The sequence below is a fragment of the Mastigoproctus giganteus genome, chromosome 3 (assembly GCF_048544385.1).
Source record: "Mastigoproctus giganteus isolate SK-2022 chromosome 3, ASM4854438v1, whole genome shotgun sequence".
In the NCBI taxonomy this organism is placed as follows: Eukaryota; Metazoa; Arthropoda; class Arachnida; order Uropygi; family Thelyphonidae; genus Mastigoproctus; species Mastigoproctus giganteus.
Window position 1 is genome coordinate 101,642,516 of NC_143577.1, and position 21,486 is coordinate 101,664,001.

The 21,486-nt window shown below is 37.9% G+C and overlaps 1 protein-coding gene across 4 annotated transcripts in view; it reads left to right on the forward strand.

The window, feature by feature from the left end:
• Window positions 1–3,917: 3,917 nt before the first annotated feature.
• jet (F-box and leucine rich repeat protein jetlag) overlaps window positions 3,918–21,486 on the forward strand; it is a 122,433-nt gene continuing 104,864 nt past the window's right edge. For 2 of the 4 annotated variants that reach the window (XM_090370611.1, XM_090370614.1), the window contains exons 1-2: window positions 3,918–4,077; window positions 4,516–4,589. The gene's annotated coding sequence lies outside the window, so the exon portion shown is untranslated. Of the gene's footprint in view, window positions 4,078–4,515; window positions 4,590–5,105; window positions 5,218–21,486 lie in introns of those variants that run through there. The other 2 variants (XM_090370612.1, XM_090370613.1) reach the window with 2 other exon arrangements.

Consider the following 21,486-nt stretch of genomic DNA (forward strand, 5'->3'; position numbering starts at 1 on the left):
GTGGAGACGGTCTGCAAGTGTAGCTCATGGTGTCTTGTCAATGATATACAGGAATTTTTCTAGCACGGATAACAAGGTGATTGTCCCCTTGTGTAAGGCAATGGTCAGGGCACAGCTTGAGTACTGTATAAAGGTCTGGAGGCTACATTTGAAGAAGGATGTAGGGCTGTTGAATTGAGTACAGTGATTGGCAAGAAGATTAGTGAATGGAACGAAGATTTGCTCTTACGAAGAAAGGCTAAAATTTTGCAGATTACAGCGTTTGGACACTAGTCACCTGCGAGGTGATCTGATCGATAAAGCCTTAAATGGTTTGAGCATGCTCAGTGCTGGTGGGATCCTTCCTCTAGCTGAGAATAATCATCTGAGAGGGCATAAATTCCAATTGAGGAAAGGCAGTTGTAGGGTAGATTTGGGGAAATTTGCCTTTAGCCATCGGGTAGTTGATTGGTGGAACAGACTTCCATCCTTTGTTATGGAAGTTGATATCCTAAATAAATTTAAAGCTGAGCTGGACAAGTATTTGGAAATAAGGGAGGAGGGGGGGGGTGAAATGGGAGTGTTTCTTTTTTATTTTGGCTGATGCTGCACAAACTTGCTTTCTTGCATCATATGACTCTATTAATGCTAATGCTAATGCTGATGGGATTCTTCCTCTTGTTCAGGAGAAGAACCTGAACGGACACAGATTCAAATTGAGGAAAAACAGGTGTAGAATACATGTTCGGGAATTTGCGTTGAGTCAGCATGTAGTCGATTTGTGGAACAGACTTTCGTCTGTTGTTGTAGAAGATGATAGCCTAAATAAATTTAAAGCTTTGCTCGGCAGGAATTTGAAATAATGGATGGGTGAAATGTGAAGTTTTTTTGTTTTTTTTTTGGCTGATGGTGCATAAGCTTGCTTTCTTCCATCATGAGCCTCTGTTAATGCTAACAGTAATATAAGTATGCATTCACCTGTTTCTACTCCTAGTTACCCAAAAATATACCCATATACAGTACTCTGAATTATGATCACCCCTATGAAAACTGAATGCGACCGGTTGACCTCGTGAGGTACGCGAGTGCGCAATTAGTCGACCTAAGTAGCATACATAAGGTGTCTGTGGTTGAATAGGTAGTAGAATTCCGAGCGTGATGGGTAAAAGGAAGGATTTATCGAACTTTCATAAAGAACAGATTGTGGGTGCTCGACGAGTTGGTGCCTCGATTTAGCAAACAGCTGAACTGGTTGGGTGTTCGAGAGCGGCCGTAGTTAAAGTGTTCCAAGACTGACGTTAAAATTGTCAAACAACGACCAGACGGCAAAATTGCAAAGATCAGCGAAAGGTTCATATTAGAAGTGAGCGCCGGATTCGACGACTCGTATAGGCGAACAGGCGCAGCACTGTTGAAGAGTTAACTACCCAATACAACTGTCGACCCGGAACAATATGTGTCATGACCATGCGTCGCACTCTCGCGCATATGGGCTATACCAGCAGGCGACCCCTGCGACACCCGCTCCTAACCAAGGTTCATCGGCATAGAAGACTCACCTGGTGCAAAGGGCATGCTAGTTGGACGTTAGAAGACTGGAAGAAGGTGTGCTGGTCGGATGTATCACGTTATTTACTCCACACCCTGGATGGTCGTGTACTGATTTGGCGTCAACAACATGAGGCGGCTCTTCATTCATCATGCCTGGTGTCAAAAGTGCAAGCCGGTGGAATATGGTGTAGTGTATGTTTCCCTAGAGGAATTTGGACCCGTGGTGCCTGTGGATCAACGTTTCACTGGTTCTGCTATCGTCAACTAATTGCTGTCTTTGTACACCCCTCTATGTTACACTTTTTGCCGATTGGGAAAAAGATGACAATGTCTTTCCAGATGACAATGCGCCGAGTCATCGGGCACTTGATGGGCAGGAATGGTCAGTTCCGACTTCCAGCATGTCGATTGGCCTCTGAACTCCTCGGTATCAATCCCATAGAACACTAGTGGGACACTATGGAAAGGCATATCAGGCGTCTGGATACACCAATGACCTCCATACCTGCATTGCAAGCCACATTACACACACAGCTTGGTTGGCCTTACTCCCGCCCGCTTCCGACATCTTGTTGATTCAATGCTACGTCGGATAGCTGCTGTACTGAGAGCAAAAGGAGGACCTACGAAGTATTAAGTAGGTGATCGCAATTGAGTGATCACTCAGTGTATGTATTATGACTAAATAGCGTGTGTTCTCTGGTCGATTTGCCTGTTTTGCACAATGGAAAAAAACCCCAGTTACTGGGGAGAAAAAAACAACCTTGCTATCTACGTCTGAGACAGACTAACTTAGCCACGGAGTGAAAAAAGTCCACTAACGTTCCTCGCGTTATCGACGGAATTCGAACCTGGGCCCTTTTCCACGCGGTGCGGGGAGGGCGGTGACGATACTACTGAGCTACCTGCGCAGACAGTGTTATTCAGACAAAACCAAACTATTATATTTAGGCCATCCGAATAATTAAATTCATCTGCGTCTTATGTCGGTTAATTGCGCGTGTGTTCTATGGTCGATTTGTCTGTTTGCTGGACGAAAAACCTAGTTTCTTGGGAAAAAAAACCTTGCTATCTACGCCTGAAATCGACTAACTCAACCACTGAGTGAACAAAGCCCATTAAGGTTTCTCCCGTTATCGATGGGATTCGAACCGCGGCGTTTTCCACCTGGTGCGGGGAGGATGGTGACGATATCACTGTGCTACCGCGCAGACAGTGTTATTCAGACAAAAAAAAAAAATAATAATAAAATAATAATAAAAACTAGTGCTAATTATTATTATTATTATTATTATTAGCCATATGGTGCAAGGAAGCCTGAGGTTTATACTACACCAGCCAAAAAAAAAAAAAAAAAAAAAAAAAATTCTGAATTTCCCCGAGAGAGAGAGAGAGAGAGAGAGAGAGAGAGAGAGAGAGAGAGAGAGAGAGAGAGAGAGAGAGAGAGAGAGAAGTAAAAGGGAATCACCAAGAAAGAGAAGAATGATGATATCCAGCTGAGGACTCTGGATGTGCCAAGTCCATACTCACCAGATGTGATCGGCCTGGGGTTAAGTGCCATATTCATATTTAGCAAAATAATATCAATCGACATTGACAAATTTTATCGCCGAAACATTTTAGCTTTTGACCAGTGTTACAAACTATTGCTGCCATAAGAGAAGGCTCTAAAAAATAATTTTGATTAGCATTTTTAAATGAAATAACGATTTTCATCCAGATGTTTTATTCCGTAAAAGTGCACCAGTTGTCTATCCGTTGTTTGATATTGAGCAGCATTATTATTTGATGGTGGATCGTATTACCAGCCCACGCCATATAGTGAAAATCTCGGAAAGATTAGTTTAATGTTTATGGTAGCCTAGAAATTTTCATACTTTGCATGTGAATTGTCTGCGCGCGTAGTACCACAGTGTCATAGTCGCCGTCTTTTCCATATCAAGTGGAAAAGGCCCTGTGGAACACAGTAAGCCTGATAAATATGGCATAGGGGCGCCAACATCTGGTTGCCCCGAAATTCGAATTTTTTATGATATTAGTATTCAATAAAAGTATCTGAAGGGTGCCAATTACACATCTGCCTAGGGGATCCAAAAACTATAGGGCGGTCTGCCCAGGTTTGAATCCCATCAATGATGCCAGGAACTTTTATGAACTTTTTTACTCTGTAGCCAAGTTAGATTTAAAATTTCCCTTTTCCCTCGAAGCTCAGTTTTTCCTCCAGCAAAGTAGGCAAAAGGACCAGAAAATTCACATAGTTCACGAACATAATAATACACTTCGGTAGTTGAATTAACATTTCAAATAACACTAGTGTGACATTTCTTTTTCGTCTTTTGTACTTGATATATTTCTGGTAGCTTTCTGACAGTTGCTGGTTGAGCTATGTCGATCAGATTGGTAGCCATTTCCTTGTCGATGAGGGTTATGCTCAGAGGTGGACTGCGTGAAAATTTTTTTACCGGGGGACACTTGTAGTGGCCTCATACTAGTGTTTATGGGCATATTGTTTATGGCAAAATTACACCTGCCTTCAGGGATACCACGGTAAGTCTTATGGCCAGTGCTCCTCTGGTTATGTCTGATTTGTTGTGCAGATTGTGTAAGTAGAGCCAACTTCTTGCGTATTCCTGTTGATTCGTTCGGGAACTCTATGGACCTTAGACCACAGAAATCTGAGGCCTATAGAGTCCCATTACTATAGTTCAACGCAGTATTGCTGATCCTCATCCGCCCCTGTCCCCTTGGATTCTCTACTGATTTTATTAAACTGTTTAAAATAAAATAACAAATTTTCAACTACCTTATCTAGTCTGTTGGTGCAATGTACAAATACTTCAAATTTACTAATAAATCAAAAGCAAAATTCGTAACATGCCATCTTAGAATGTCACTAATTTGTGTTGTTGTAACGAAATCACTTGTAATCAAAATACTCTATCACCTTTCTGGTTAGAAATAAAATGTGCCCATTAACTTTTCTAGAATGATGTCAAGTGTTCCGCCTGTATCCCAAAGTTCCATGGCGTGTTAGTGATTTCGTGTTTGAAAATATGATTGTAAGTTAGAAGGCAGTTTATTATGATATTATTTAATTATTATAATTATTAAGAAATTGAAGAAAAAAATATTCATTATCTGATGTTGCAGGTGTTTCTTGTTATTTTAATAGGGTTTTTTTTATATTTGTTTTTCGATGTGGTATTTTTATTGACGGTTTTTGAAAAGTTAGAATTCAGTTTTGGTCATTGTTGGTTTTCTGGACTTCTTTTCATAAGGAATACCGAAGAATTTCGGGCTGCCCATTTATGAATCGATAACTATAAAACAGTGGAGGCTAGTGCGCAAATAACTATACAGTTATTTGATTTCTCTAGGGTGCCGTCATTTGAAAGTTAACAGTTAATTTGCAATTTGATGTTACGCTCGCATTCCCATAGTTTGTTCTCGAAAATGGGAGACAACGAATACTAGTTTGAAAATTGTACGATCGTTCACTTTTCGATGTTTTTTTGAACCCTTCACCTACCTGAAAACATGATTTATGTTTTACAAATGTCAAAATTGGGAATGAAATATGAGCAAAATTAGAAACATTCCATCAGACATTATTGTTACCAACTTATGGCTTGTGACGAAATCATTTTGAATCATAATACCTCTCCACTGGTTAGCGCTTTCCATCAAGTGAGATTTAAGAATTTATTTATTTATTTATTTTTGAAACGTTATTTTGGAATATGAACTTGTATGCATGCCTCCATTGCTTAGTTCCTACACTCTCCTTTTCAGTGTTCCTTAGCTGCTCATTCAGACTTGCTTACTTGGTAATAGACTATTATCGAGGGCAAGGAATTGTTTTTGTTATGAAAATGCTATATTATATGCTTCACATGCATGTAACTGGATGACAACAATAAACAATACATTCAGCACATTGGTGGTTGCAGTATTTCTTGAAGAGCATGGCTGAGTCAGTTTTCTAAGCTATCAAGATTTTCTAAAGGGGGGGATTAAAACAGTTTCCTGGGGAGTCAGCAGAGCCGTGCAAATGGGAGGTGGATTGGATCCGCCACACTAGTGTCCCTGATCTTGGGGGGGGGGGCAATTGAGGGAGCTATTAAAGTCTCAACATTAATAAATGAGGGCCCCTTAATCTCTTTTGCATCCGGGCCCCCCAAGTATCTTTGCATGGCCCAGGGAATCAATAAGCTTTAATCACCATGTAACTGAAAAAAGGCTACATCATTTTGATCATGGGTGACATATCCCCTACCTGGACCACCACTGGGCACACAAGTAAAAATTACCCAAAATATATATGTTTACCATTAAGTTAAAGCCATAAGTCAATGTGTGCATGGAGTGGGAAGGTTTAAACTCACTCAGAAACAGGTAATAATAAGAAAAATGGAATGCCCTTTGCAAATCATTTTAGTACTCTGTTTCATTTTACTTAATTTAAAAAAAAAAAATCGAAGTGTTAATCTTATTGGGTAAATTTTAGAGATGCGTTTATCAATTGTTTTTGCACAGAAATTCTCAGGGCAATTCAGAAACACTAGATGGAAGCATTCTTGAAAGGTACCTGTGAATGGGGTTGGCTTTGTATACATGTTTTGAAATTATACTATTTTCACAATTATATAATATTATATAATATAATATTATGGCCGACCGGGCTAGCCGAGTGGGTAAAGTACCTTCCCGGCAACCCAAAGGTCGCGGGTTCGATTCCCGCCTCGGGCTTGGATCAAAGTACTGCAAAAACCGGCCAGGTGGGAAGGAGCAGCAGTGCGTAGCATACGCTTCTTGATTAGACCGGGGTTCGAGCCCGTCACCACCAAATACGTAGGATGCGGAAAGGTCAGTGAATGACCACCGCATATCCCGGAGCAATATGGCCTTAGTTGCTAATGCTCCTAACAAACAAACAAACAAACTGCAAAAACCTTGGGAGGTGCAATATGGCCACAGAAGCCGATGCACCAACAACTACCAAATCAAAAAAAAAAAAAAAAAAAATATTATTAACCAACTGGAAAGTGTTAGTTATTGGAAATTACAAGGCCTGCTAGGGTGGGGGGTCCTCATTAGACAATCAAATACATGGGTTGTGTTAGGATTACTAAGAGAGATAAACAGCTTCACAAATATTTGTTTCTACACTGTGCTAGGAGTACACAAATTTAATGAATTTGAAGTACTTGTTAAGTCATTAAATGTCGATATTGTAAGAATATCGAGGACATAGTGCCACTCATATGAAGGTGATATGGGATTTATGAGAGATTTTCACTTCCCAGATATAGACTGAAACTTGTGGTTGGCCACTCGTGCACTAGTAAGACTTTTGTGGATTTACTGGATGAATATTTTCTACTGCAGCATGTTCCAGAGGCAACCAGAAGGCTTAATACTCTTGATCTAATTATCAGCAGTGATTATTCATGCAGATAAAGGAACCACTAGGTGGCAGTGATCACAGTATACTTTGATCTTGTCTGACAAATTTGATAGGATATTATGATGTGGTTACAAAGGAACTGGATACAGTATACTATAATCTTGTCTGACAAATTTGATAGGATATTATGATGTGGTTACAAAGGAACTGGATGCAAAAAATAATTTTGATATCATCTATTTGGATTATAGGAAAGCTTTTGACACTGTTGTGCATGAAAGACTATTGTACAAATTGGAGCAGAATGGTATTAAGGGTAAGTTGCTACAATGGATAAAAGGATGGTTAAGTGGGAGAAGACAGAGGGTGGTAATCAATGGGTGCTGCTCTTCATGGACTAATGTTATTAGTGGAGTCCCAAGGGTTCGGTGTTGGGTCCACTGTTGTTTTGCATATTTATCAATAATATTGATGAAGGTATATCAGACTTAATGTCGAAGTTTGCAGATGATACAAAGGTTGGCAGGGTTGTTAATGACAGTAATGGTAGTGTGCTACTGCAACAGGATCTAGATAATTTGGGCAGATGGGCTAAGAAGTGGCAACTGAAGTTTAACCTTGACAGATGCAAAGTACAGTCAGTCCTCGTATAACATGTGTTTACACTACACGAATTTGATCATACACGATTTATAAATAAGGGAACGATATCTTATATAACACGAACCGAATTCGCTTATGCAAGATTCACCTTTGTGTTTACAAGAAATGGCAGTCGAACGCTGAATCGCTCCAACCGAACGCAACACGATACGAATGAAGAGAAGATTCTGAAAATGTATTTATGTGTTTTATATCAGTGAAGGGGAAACACATTTCCCCATATAATAACGTAAAAACCAACACAATTCCATCTATTGGCATAATAGCAAATGCAATTAGATCGAGTTTACTACCAGTTTATAACAGATTCCATTAGCAGAAACATAACAGGAAATTGTTTTTATTGTTTTATGGTAGTAACCCCTAGAAAAGTTCTTTAGTTATAACTGGGGACAAAAGAATTTTGTGAAACTGAGAAGGAAGTGGGAGAAAAATTGTTGAATTTAAAAGTAAACAATGCACTTATGGATGATGGAATCTATCCAATTATATCAAAAGAAGCAGCGAAAGAAATAAGCAGGCCTTTGGCCATGATTATGAGGACAACTTTGCATTCAGGTGATGTTCCTATAGATCAGGGGTCGTCAGCCTTTTAATTCCTACCGCCCACTTTTGTATCTTTGTTGATGGTAAAATTTCCTTACTGCCCCCCAGTGCCTCAGTAACTCAATTTATCCCCTTGTCCACAAGTATACTTCGAGAAGTGTCCGGTGAATTATTATCTGTATTCAAAGTTTAGAGATGGAATTCAAAAGTAAATTGCAAAAGCATATTTTAAAAAGTCCAACTCCCGAAGTTGTTAGCAATGTATTCGATATATGGAGGAAGAACAAAATTTGTAACAACAGACAAAACCCCCCACCACACACCATTAAAGCTTGAATCGCTCACTAGTGGGTGGTAGGGACCAGTTTGATGACCACTGCTATAGATTAAACTTGTGCTAATTTCTCTTGTTCACAGAGGGGAGTGAGATCAAAGGCAAAGTGAGTAATTACAGACTTTAAGCTTGATCTCTTGTTTGTGGAAAAATAATGGTTGAAGAAGTATTGCAGGATCATCTTGATTGGAATGGAGTTATACAGAAATCACAACATGGATTTGTTAAGGAACGATCCTGTCTGATCAATCTGATTAGTTACTATGACACATTAACTAAGGAATTTGATGCAAAAAATAATTTTGACATTATAAACAGCCCTTAGATTTCAGTAAAGCTTTTGACACTTACGCATGAGACTGCTATTTAAAGTGGAGATGTGTGACATTAGGATTAAATTACTCTAATAAAGTGAAGATTGAGTGATAGAAACAGAGGTTGATTATAAATGGGCACTGCTCTTCTTGAAGCAGTGCCCATTTATAAGTTTATAACTTTATTAGTGGTGTTCCTCAGGGGTGGGCAGAGGGGGAATATGCCCCCCTGAATACAGCTCATTGAGTTTTGTCAATGATCTTTAGGAATTTTACCATCCCTGAATATGCCCTCCACTCTGCCAAAAGGGGCATGGCTCCCCCTTTTGGTTAACCCAAAATTTTAAATTAAAGAAAAAGAATGCAGGAGATGTTATATATATAAAAAAAAAAACAAAAAAACTTCAAAAGCCTGGTGGCCGTGCTCCTCCTTACGATGATACCTGGACCAGGTTGCCAAGCCCCCCCCCCCCCCACTTATGATGATACCTGTATATGCCATTAGTGTTCCTTAGGGTCCTGTGCTGGCCCCCTTACTGTTTTCAGTATATATTAATGATATTGATAGAAGCATATCATGGAATTGTTGGAAATTTTATGTTTAAATTTGCAGATGATACAAAGATTGGCATTGTGGTTAATGACAAGAATCAAGTTGTATTGCTGCAATAAGACCTAGAGAAATTAGGTAGATGGGCTGAGAAGTTAGTAACAGGTATTTACTATGATAAATACAAGATACTGTATATAGGCAGCAGTAATCACAGTATAACATACCATATTGGTGGTAGCACACTCAAGGTAGTGGAGAACAAAAGATATCTAGAGTAATTATCCAAGCTGATTTGAAGTTTTCTTTGCAGTATAGATAGGCTGCTAAGACAGCTCATGGAGTTTTGTCAATGATCTTTAGGAATTTTACCAGCAGGGATAAGGAAGTGGTTAACCTGTTGTAAAAAAGGCAATTGTTTGCATATAGGTCTGGAAGCCTAATTTTGAGAGAGAATGAGTGAGTGATTATTGCAACAGAAAGATGGTACAAGCAGTTCTTGCTTTGAGTTCCCGGGTTTACGAGTTTTTTTTTTTTTTTTCAAGTATCAACAAAATCGAAAATATGAACATTAATTGCAAAAAAGAATGAATTCATAAATACCGCATTTCAAACCACATATGTAGCTATACAATATAGTGTACCACGCTTTACGATATTAATCCGTTACCATCGTATCGCGAACATATCGTATTGTGAATCCAATAACACATTGTTTTTTAGTAATTCATTCCCCGACCTCGGAAGTTCAAATTTTCTCCATATAACTCCCTAAAAGATCGTTTTTATAGTGTGAATTGTATTAGTTACCAATTATTATTATTAGCCATATGGTGCAAGGAAGCCTGAGGCTTATGCTGCACCAGCCAAAACAAAAAAAATTCCTGAGTTACCCTGAGAGAGAAAGTCAAAAGTAGAATGGAATCACCAAGAAAAAGAATGATGATGATATCCAGCTCAGGACCCTGGGTGTGCCAAACCCATACCCACTAGATGTGAGCCCCTGGGGTGATTCAAATCACTACACTAAATGCACTACACTTTCATCGTTATCATATGTTATAAGAACCAATTTTGAACGGCTTTGTGATATTTTTCTAAAGCACATTTCTGGAAGTCACGACCATAAAACAATTTGCACTTTCCGGTTTATTGGGCTTTTCTGTTAGTGCAAGCAATTATAAACGGGTACTAAACTCGATGTTATTGCATTTGTGAAAATACTGATAGCTGGAATTGTGTGAATTTTTACGTTATTATGGTGAAATGTGTTTGCCCTTTACTGAAATCTTCAATCATATAAAAAACATAAATAAATTTTCAGAATCTTCTCTTCATTCCTTTTTTTTTTTTTTAAGCTTTGTAAACTTGTTACTCTGCGCAAATTGTGTTAGTTACAATTTGTGCAGTCCATTAAAAAATGCTTATGCATGCTATTGAAATTTATAAAGAAAAGTGAAGATTGGAAATAAATGCCTATTGAAGCATTTTTGAAGAAGACGACTCCTTGTGCAACAAACCAACGAGTGTGCATTTAGTCGATGATGATGATGAAGAATAAACATTCTTTATCATTTGTAAGTCGTAAATAAATTCTCTATTATTATAATTTGCTTGATTTTATAGGCTACATTTTAATTTCTTTGGATAAATCAATCATTGTTTAAATATAAACTGATTAGCTAACTAATTTCATTGTTGATAACGAAACCCCCATTTTTAACATTATGTCTACGGGAAATAAATTCCTGCTTTGAGTTTTCACTTAATGAGAGCATGCTAGGAACGAATTAACTCATAAAGTGAAGAACTACCTGAATATTTGGGGCGCCTCTGTAGCCAGGTGGGCAGGAGCAGCAGTGCATAGCACACGCTTCTTGATTAGACTGGGGTTCGAGCCTGTGACCACCAAATACGGAGGATGCGGAAAGGTCAGGGAATGACCACTGCATATCCCCGGAGAAATATGGCCTTAGTTGCTAATGCTCCTAAAAACCAAAAATAACGATAACTACCTGTATATACATAGTTGATGCTGATGATATATACTATGTTGTTACCTATTTGATGCTGCAAATGCCGATCACAGCCTCCAGGCCAGGGGTTCACATCAAGGGAATACAGGTGCTTAGCGTATAAATAAAATTTTCAAACATTTCATTTATAAGATTGCTTGTCATATTACTAATATGACAGAAAGAGTTTTACTATAGGATAATATGATTAATTGTTAAAAATTAGAATGGATGACAAGAACTACACAAATTAAAGAGAAAAGAAATACATACACTGTGATAACACAATGATAACACCACTCTGCATCTTTGTAAACTAATAGCTGTTTTTAACTCAGATTTTTTGTGCTCATTTCAGAAATGTTATTTGTTTCTTTATATCACATATATCATTTTTTTTACAAATCACCTTGATGTCATGAGTTGTATTATTGAATGTAATAAGTTAGGAGCAACTCTTGGGAATTTGTAAACTATATCTTCACATGTTGGCAACACTGCTTTCAGTAATTTTTCTTGACCTTGAGAGCTCCATGCAGCAGTGTGAGCTCAGTTTATTTTTAAGGTTATCATGTTACACTTGGGCTGAAAAATGAGTAAAATGTCTTCACGCAGGTGTTTGAACATTCTAAACTTATTTTGTTATATTTGTGGAAATTATGTAGTCTTCAAGCAAAGACAAGATATTAGAGAATTTGTAAATATGTGTATTTTGCTTATTTTAGAGCGAAACCCAATGATCAAGATAAACAATGGGCTCCACATAACATTTTCTGAACCTGGTTGAAGCATTCAGATTGCATAAAAATAGTAAAAAGGTTATGCCATTTGCAATTCCAGTGATTTGGCAGGAGCCAACAAACCACTGTGATGACTGTTACTTTTGCTTATTTAATGTAGAGGGATAAAATGCAAAGAGTAAGAAGGCCATTTTATAACCTAATATTCCATCTGTCATTAGACCAGTCCCAAATGGAAATAACTGGCATTCCATGCCCTCCACTTGTATTGGAGAATGTAGTGGCAGAGGATACTGAAAGTGAAGCTTCTACTTTTCTGAGGACAATTCTTTGATTTTTTTGCAGTAAAATAAATAACTTAATGACTTAGCATTAGTAGAGGCATATGATGCATGAAAGCAAGCTTATGCAGCATCAGCCAAAAAAAAAAAAAAAAAAAACCGCTCCATTTCGCCCCTCCATTCGTTCCAAATACCTGTCCAGCTCAGTCTTAAATTTATTTAGGCTATCAACTTCCACAACAAAGGATGGAAGTCTGTTCCACCAATCAATACCTGCTGCCTAAAGGCAAACTTCCACACGTCTATCCTACATCTGTCTTTCCTCAATTTGAATTTATGCCCTCTCAGGTGATTATTCTGAACAAAAGGAAGAATCCCATTAGTATTGAGCATGCTCAAACCATTCAAGGCTTTATACACTTCACAGGTGCCTAGTCTCCAGATACTGTAATTTGCAACATTTAAGCCATTCTTCGTGAGAGCAACCCTTTGTTCCATTCACTAATCTTGTTGCCCTTCTCTGTACTCGTTCCAACGGCTCTACGTCCTTCTTGTCTGGTGACTAGGCACTGGCGAGGTGATCTAATAGAGATGTATAAAGCCTTGAATGGTTTGATCATGCTCAGTGCTGGTGGGGTTCTTCCTCTTGCTCAGAATAATCACCTGGGAAGGCATAAATTCAAATTGAGGAAAGACAGATGTAGGATAGATGTGTGGAAATTTGCCTTTAGCCAGCGAGTAGTTGGTTGGTGGAACAGACTTCCATCCCTTGTTGTGGAAGTTGATAGCCTAAATAAATTTAAGGCTCAGCTGGACAGGTATTTCGAACGAATGGAGGAGTGAAATGGGAGTGTGGTTTTTTTTTTTTTTTTTTTGGCTGATGCTACATAAGCTTGCTTTCTTGCATCATATGCCTCTACTAATGCTAATGCTAATTCATAAAATGAGGCCTCCAGACCTGTATATAGTATTCAAGGTGTGGCTTGACCATTGCCTTATACAAGGGGATAATCACCTCCTTATCCCTGCTAGAAAACTTCCTGAATATCATTGACAAGACACTGAGCCACTGTTGCAGACTGTCCACTGCTCAGAAAACTTCATATCTGCCTGCACAATTACCCCAGGTCCTTTTCATTCTCTACCACTGTAGTACCGCAGAGTTGATACATCACTCGGGTTACTGGTTCCCATATGTAGTACTTTACATCTGTCAGTGTTAAACTTCATTTGCCATCTGCTCAACTTTTCTAGATCCTGTTGCAGCAGCGTACTGTCATTAGTGTCCTTAACCCTGCCAACATTTGTATCGTCTGGAAACTTGGACATTAAGCTTGATATACCATCATCAATATCATTTATAAATATAGAAAACAACAATGGACCCAACACTGAACCCTGAGGGACTCCACTAATAACATTAGTCCATGATGAGCAGTGTCCATTGATTACCACTCTCTGTCTTCTCCCACTAAACCGTCCCTTTATCCATAGCAGAATTTGCTTCCAATGCCACACTGCTCCAATTTGTTCAGCAGTCTTCCATGTGCAACAGTATCAAAAGCCTTTCTAAGATCCAAATATATAATATCAAAGTTATTCCCTGCATCCAGTTCCTTTGTTACCACATCATAGACTCCAATCAAATTGGTCAGGCAAGACTTCCCCTTAACAAAACCATGCTGTGTCTGAGCTATAACTGAAGTCTTGTCTTAGATGATCCTGCAGTGCTTCTTTAACCAGTGCCTCCATTAATTTTCCGGGAACAGAAGTTAAACTAACAGGTCTATAATTACTTGTGTTGCCCTTTGATCCTCCTTTGTGAATTGGGGTCACATTTTCACATCTCCAGTCCATGGGTACTTCCCCTGAGTGCAAGGAAGCTCTCATAATTATGGCTAAGGGTTTGCTTACTTCCTTTGCTGCCTCCTTTAATATAACTGGATAGATCCCATCCACCCCAGGTGCCTTTCTTGTATTTATCTTCAACAATTTTTCCTCCACTTTACTCTCAGTTATTACAAGATTCTCTAGCTTACTGCCAGAGTTGAATACACCTCTGACATTCTCCTCGCTGAATAACTCCTCATGTGTGAATGTCGATGCAAAATATTCATTTAGTTTGGTAGCTACCTGAGCAGGATCATCAGCAGTTGACCCATCGATATCCAGTGGACCAATCTGATTTATCCCTTTCCTTCTAGAGTTTACATAGGTAAAGAACTCTTTGTTGTTTTTCTTTGCATCCTTTGCCAAGAATTTCTCATAATCTGCCTTCGCCTGCCTAATCTCCTTTGTGACTTGGTTACAGACCAGCTTATGTCTATCATAAGCGTCCATGTCACCCATTAATTTATATGTATCCCATGCATTTTTCTTCTCTGCCTTATGTCTCATTAGTTCATCTGACATCCATTTAGGCCTAAGCCTTGAACAATATTTCAATTATTTAGGAATTAGTTATAATCTTACACAGTGGAGACATTTTATTTGTTGACTCACTAAAGTGAAGTCTCAAAGGTATGTTGCTCCACACTGGAAATAAATATGGGTCAATTTCAGAGCTCAATCTTGTATTTGAAAGAAACATATGAAAACTTGAAGCTGTTGACAAATAATAAGTATGAAGAACATGGTTTGTTAGTCTGTGCTGACTTCAAAGTGATAGGTATATTACTTGTACAGCAGTTGGACTACACAAAAATAGGGATAAGCATATCAAGGATGTCATGTAAGGAAGTCAAGAATCTGCCAAAAAGGAAGTTTATTGCCTGGATCAAAGAACATAAATTATAAACCACTAGTAGACTCCAAAACTGGCCTCCTTTCCCCCTTGCACATGAAACCTGGGTTTGATGAAACATTTCGTGAAAGTTTTATATGAGGAAAGTACCTGCTTAGGGAACTACAAGGATCTAGACTATAAGAACATAGTTGAAAATATGTTGGCAACTTCAAGAAGATGGGCTGCAACTTGAGTGTCAAGGTACATTTCTTAAGCCCCTGCATAGACTTCTTCCGAGAAATTCTAGGAAGTGTTAGTGAAGAATAAGGTGAGAGGTTTCACCAGGAATTAAAGACCTGGAGATGAGGTACCAGGAGAGGTGGAAGGTCAACGTGCCGACCGACTATTGCTGGACGCTGAAGAGGAACTATAAAGTAGAAGGATCTGCAAGAAAATCAAAGAAACAAAAATTTGACCCATTGCAGATCATCAAGTTTTTAAAATGAGAGGTGAATGTTTAGTGGACTTTTTACCATGCTGCCTTTTTAATAGTGTTTTCAATGTATTTAAATACAAAAGTCTGATAAAAGCACCCATGCCTTCCTTTTGTTATAATTTCAGTACACAAATTCTGCCAAAATTAATAAAAATATGTGAAAAATGTAATTTTCTTTCATGATTTTTGAAGAAACCTGACGTGATGGAAACAAAAGTAGGTCATTTTTGAAATCAGCATTAGAAAATAATTTAGAAATACCCTTTTCTAAGAGAACATCAGTGTATTTTTTTTTAGAATGCAGAGTAGTGTAATATTTATGACAGTTTAAATTATAATGTATCTAAATTACCACTCTTATAGCACATGGAGTTTTTAATATATTTTATTTAGGTGTTACCTAAACTAATATACAATGAGTAACGTTTCAGGTACCTTGCCAATACTCATCATCAGACCTTGCTGTTGGGAACCTGAAAATGTTGCTTTAGAGAGTGCACTCAGTTTATTTTTTTGTTTTCTTCAGAGCGAAGTTCAGGTGAACCAGTGTCTGGCCCAATTTTGTGTGAAAAAGCATTGGATTTCAATTGAAAATTAATAGGTAATGAAGATTTTAAGGCAAGCACAGGTTGGCTCAAAAACTTTAAACTGAGACACAGTATTTTTGAACTAGATATTCAAGGTGAGAAACTTTCTGCAGACAAATCAGCAGCGAGTCCTTTGAAAAGTTTGCTTCAGTTATAGCAAATTATGATAAAAAACATATATAATGTTGATGAGATGGGCTTATTATGGAAAGAATTACCGAGAAAAACCCTAGCCGCTAAAAGAGAAATGTCCGCATCAGGTTTTAAGGTGAGTAAAGCGTGAGTTACAATTTCTGTGTATGCAAATGCCACTGGAACTCGCAGATTGTCTGTTTGTTATTGGTAAGTCGAAAAAACAGGGAATTTGAAAATTTTAAAAATTTTTCTGTTTTGTATAAAAATCATAAAAATGCCTGGATGGATGTTTTTGTTTTCCGAGATTGGTTTATAATTTTTCTTATTTAATTAGTCTTATTTAATTTAATCGTAAGGTAAGATTAAATTTATTTAATTTTATTAAATAAAATTTATTCCGGTAAGACTAAATAAATTTAATGGTAAGATTAAATAAATTTTTCCGGTAAGAATTTTTCTGCTTTGATTATCTGGAAAATTTGGCTATCCGGAAGAGGTCTGGCATCAATTATTCCAGATAACTGATGCTCTACTGTATATCTAAAGCAGACAAAGGGAACACAACAGTTATTATTAACAAGGAAAACTACATCAAGAAAGTAGAAGAGCTTCTAAAAGACACCAGCACCTACAAAACGTTAAAAACAGATCCCACCAGCAACCTCGAGTAAAAAGCAAACTACAAGCCTTACTGGACAAAAAATTTATTGACGAAGACCTACACAAGAAGTTAAACCCTAACAATTCAGAAATGCTGTACATGTTTGCCAACATTAAAGCGCACAAATCAGGATTCCCTGCCATACCCATTATTAGCAGTAGATATCACCGAGGAGAAGATATCAAAATGGCTGACACAACTCCTCTCCCAGATAGTTCCGAAGAACCAAAGATCATTAAAAAAATAACCAGGATTTAATAACCAGACTCAAGGATGTCAACAAAGAAGATATTCTAGTATCGTTTGATGTAGACTGAGTGTTCACTACCATCCCCTTAGGAAAAGCAAAAACTTCTCCAAAATATCACAATGGGATACCTAAGACCCCATCCGACCACAGAAATAATGGATCTCATTGATCTCTCTCCATAGGTACATCTTACTTCACCTTCAATGGGAAATTCTACATGCAGATATCTGGTCTCAGCAGGGGTAACACCCTACCTCCTCTCCTGGCAGAAATTTTTATGACAAAATTTGAAGACGGGTTCTTAGAAAACCAACAGATAAAACCAAAATTCTGGAGCAGGTACGTGGATGACATCATAGCTGTCTGGAATCTGGAAGCTGTCTGGAAAGATAATTTACAAAAATTCTTTGAAGTTCACAACAGTCACCACCAAAAAATCAACTTTAAAATGGAAATCGAGAACAATGGCCAAATTTCGTTCCTGGACATCCTTTTTTTGAGAAAGGACAAAAAAATACATATGGAGGTTTTCAGAAAACCAACAGATACTGGCATCATACTAAACTATAAATGCTGCCATCCTTTCTCTACAAAAATAGGCATTCTAAAGTCTTTCATCTGGAGAGCCTACAGTATTTGCAATGAAGATAATATACAACTGGAACTAAATATAATAACCAGGGTTTCCTTAAAAAACGGATACTCGATCAATAAAGCCATCATAGACACCTCCAAGTCCATTAAACAACCACAACCTAGCATCTGCGCCTCCGTAGCCAGGTGGGCAGGAGCAGCAGTGCGTAGCACACGCTTCTTGATTAGACCGGGGTTCGAGCCCGTCACCACCAAATACGGAGGATGCGGAAAGGTCAAGGAATGACCACCGCATATCCCGGAGCAATATGGCCTTAGTTGCTAATGCTCCTAAAAACCAAAATAACAAATAACAACCTAGCATCGACAGAAGAAACACCTCCGTATGTATACTGTACATACCTTCAATCAGCTCTAAAATAGCCAAAGAAGCCAAGAAATTTGGGATCTTCACCTTTTACAAAAGTTTAGCCTCCATCAAACAGATCATAAAGCTACAGCCTAACTACCCAGATAATCGTAGAGGTCCTATATATAAGATAGTGTGGATGTGTTAGTATATGTATATAAGAGAGAATCATACAGACACCTACAGTGTAGAATAAAAGAGCCATATTCTGTATCAACAATCTGATACAGCTCTCCACGCCTTCCAATGTAGTGACACCTGGAATTTCCATAACACAAGCATCCTTTCCACAGATAGACAGTATAACAGAAGAAAATTTAAAGAAGCCATTCTTATCAAATTATTTGGATCCTCAGCAATCAATAAAAAACGGGGTTGATTTCAACCTCCAGTATATTCATCTCTTTAAAGAAAAAATAAGTGAAGAAATAAAGTCCCAGGAAAGAAAAAGAAATGAATCAACCAGAGGAGCACACAGCGCACACCTTCCAGACCCCAGAAACAGCCTACACACCTGATGAACAAAGGTCAACACAGGTATCCTCTATATTGGAACCAGAGCAAGAGAACAAAGGTCACCGCACAAGCACCCTGGATTCAGGATAGGCAACCAGCTCTATTCTTATTGGCTAACTATATGAATACCTTACCTCTAAAAATGTATTGCTGACTGAGCCTCTTGCCGATTTAGGTCTGAGCGTCTGGCAGGAGGTATCGGTCAGCAGGTAAGAAGTTTATTTATTTAATTTGAACCGTAATTGCAACTTAAAGTAGCTAATTGTAACATAGCTGTAACATAGACGTGTTCCTTTAGATCGTAATCATAACTTAGATATGCTAACGCTAATTTGTTATTATAAACTAGAACTTTTCATCTATTTTTTGTAAATTGATCATATGTATAGATCTTAGTTGATTGTTATTGAGATCTGCTCAATGTAAAATACAGTCACTCCCCGATTAATGTAAGGATTGCGTTGTGAGGAACTCTTATGTAAGTTGGAATTTCCTCCATGCTTGTGCAGCACTCACAACTGTGCTCGCTGAATTGATTGAATCAAAAAAGAAATGTTCAACGAACATGTGAATAGAATTATTTATTGTATTTATTCAATTTTTTATCTCATGCGCATGAAAAATTACAAAACGGTGCAATTTAAAAATTATAAAATTACAAAAAAGAGAGGAGACGGCCATAATGTCAGTAAGTTTTACCTCTCGAGCATCGTTGCCAGAATCGACGTCTTCAGCTGATAAGTACGCTGCTGCGGAAGTTGAGAGCTGTGGAGATTTAGAAAAGGTCAGCCGCTTGACCTTACGAAAGAACACATGAATGGATGACTGGACGGTAGTTTTTTTCTTTTCATCGTAGATTTCTTCGTAGCAAGCAAGCATATCATTCACCTCTCCGTTAACTTTTAAGAATTGTTTGCTGTCAGGATCCATCTTCTCACACCACCTTGCCATTGCTGATGCAATTTCACAAAATGCCATTGCCATCTCTCTCTGGTGATGTAGCGTCTCGGCTCCTCATTTGGTTCATCTTGAGCTTCGTCAGCATTTTCTTCTTTCATTATCACTGCCTGCAAGTCAATAAGTTCTTTGTTAGATAGTTCCTTCTCTTCTTCCTCTTTTAACTCATCCATGTCTTTGGCAACAACCTCCAACTGAAGTAACTCTGAACCTTTACAATCTTATCCATAACCTCTTCATATGATTCGTCTTTTTCAACTCCTTCAAAGCCTTTTACGTGCCGTGGGCATATTTTATTCTCTGCGCCATTTAAACAACTTTTAGTAATTTCCGCCTAGGCTTTATTAATGCTTGAGATGGTGTGGTAAATATTTTAAGATTTTCAAAAGTCTCTTAAAGTAAAATTTGTCTCATCGTCTACTATAGCAATGCCTGAGCAAATGTTGTGCATAAATAGTATGCTTTTAAATTTGAAATAACACCTTGATCCATAGGTTGGATGAGTGAAGGTGTTTGGCGGTAGAAATATGACTCTCATTCGAATTGAAATCATCTAGATGCATAGATTGTCCAGCATTATCTAATAGAATCAAAATCTGGAAAGGAACATCGTTGTCTATACAATATTTTTCAGCCTCGGGAATGAAGTAGTATTTAAACCAATCCTCAAAGAGAGATATTGTTATCCATGCTCTCTGGTTCGATTGGAAATTCACGGTTAGGGTAGCATTATTGATGCCCTTAAATGCACGAAGATTTCCAGAATGGTACACAAGCAGTGGTTTTAATCTGTAATCTCCGGCTCATTAGCCCGAAGCAAGAGCATGGCCTTATCTTTTGACACCTTCATTGCATTGTATTTTGCTCTTTGGCAGTGTATGTTTGATCCGTCATTTTTTTCCAATACAGAGCAGTCTTGTCAACGTTAAAAATTTGCTGCATTGAATATCCACTTTCATCAATAATTTTTTCCAACACATCACAAAATTTTTCTGCAGCTGCAGAATCAGCACTGGTGACTTCACTGCATACTTTAACATTGTGGAAACCAGCATGATGCTTGAACCTATTAAGCCACCTGTTGCTTGCCATGAACTTGGGTTGCGGTTTGCCATACTTATTCTTAATATCTTCATAAATACTTGTTGCTTTTGCTTGAATGGTCTTTAGACTCGGGGGCACTCGCTTCTGAATCTGATTTTCCATCCATATTATTAATAGCTGTTCCATCTTCAATAACCCTGTTTTGTGATCATTGTTGATCTTAAGTGCGTTGATCCTTTGACATGTTCTTTTATACTTGCACTGCCCTTTAAAATAGTATTCACTGTTCAGCGAGACCTAATTCCCTTGCCATAGATGACAAACTTTGTCCTGCTTCGTACTTAATCATTTTCATCTTCATTTCTAAATCAATTTTGTTTCTTTGTTTCCTGGCACTACTACCACTTGCACTTTTGTTGGTTGCTTTCCCTTCATCATTGTATTATGTAATAGGAATGAAGAGAAGTTTCTGAAAATTTGTTTTTTATATAATTAAAGATTTCAATGAAGGGGAACACTTTTCACCATAATAGCGTAAAAACCCACAGAATTGCAGTTATCGGTATTATTGCAAATGCAATAAAACCGAGTTTACTACCCGTTTATATTAGATGCACTAACAGAAAAGCCCAATAAACTTTAAAGTGCAAATTGTTTTTGTTGTTTTATGGTTGTGATCTCCAGAAATGTGTTTTCGAAAAATATCAGTCGTTCAAAATTGATTCTTATAAC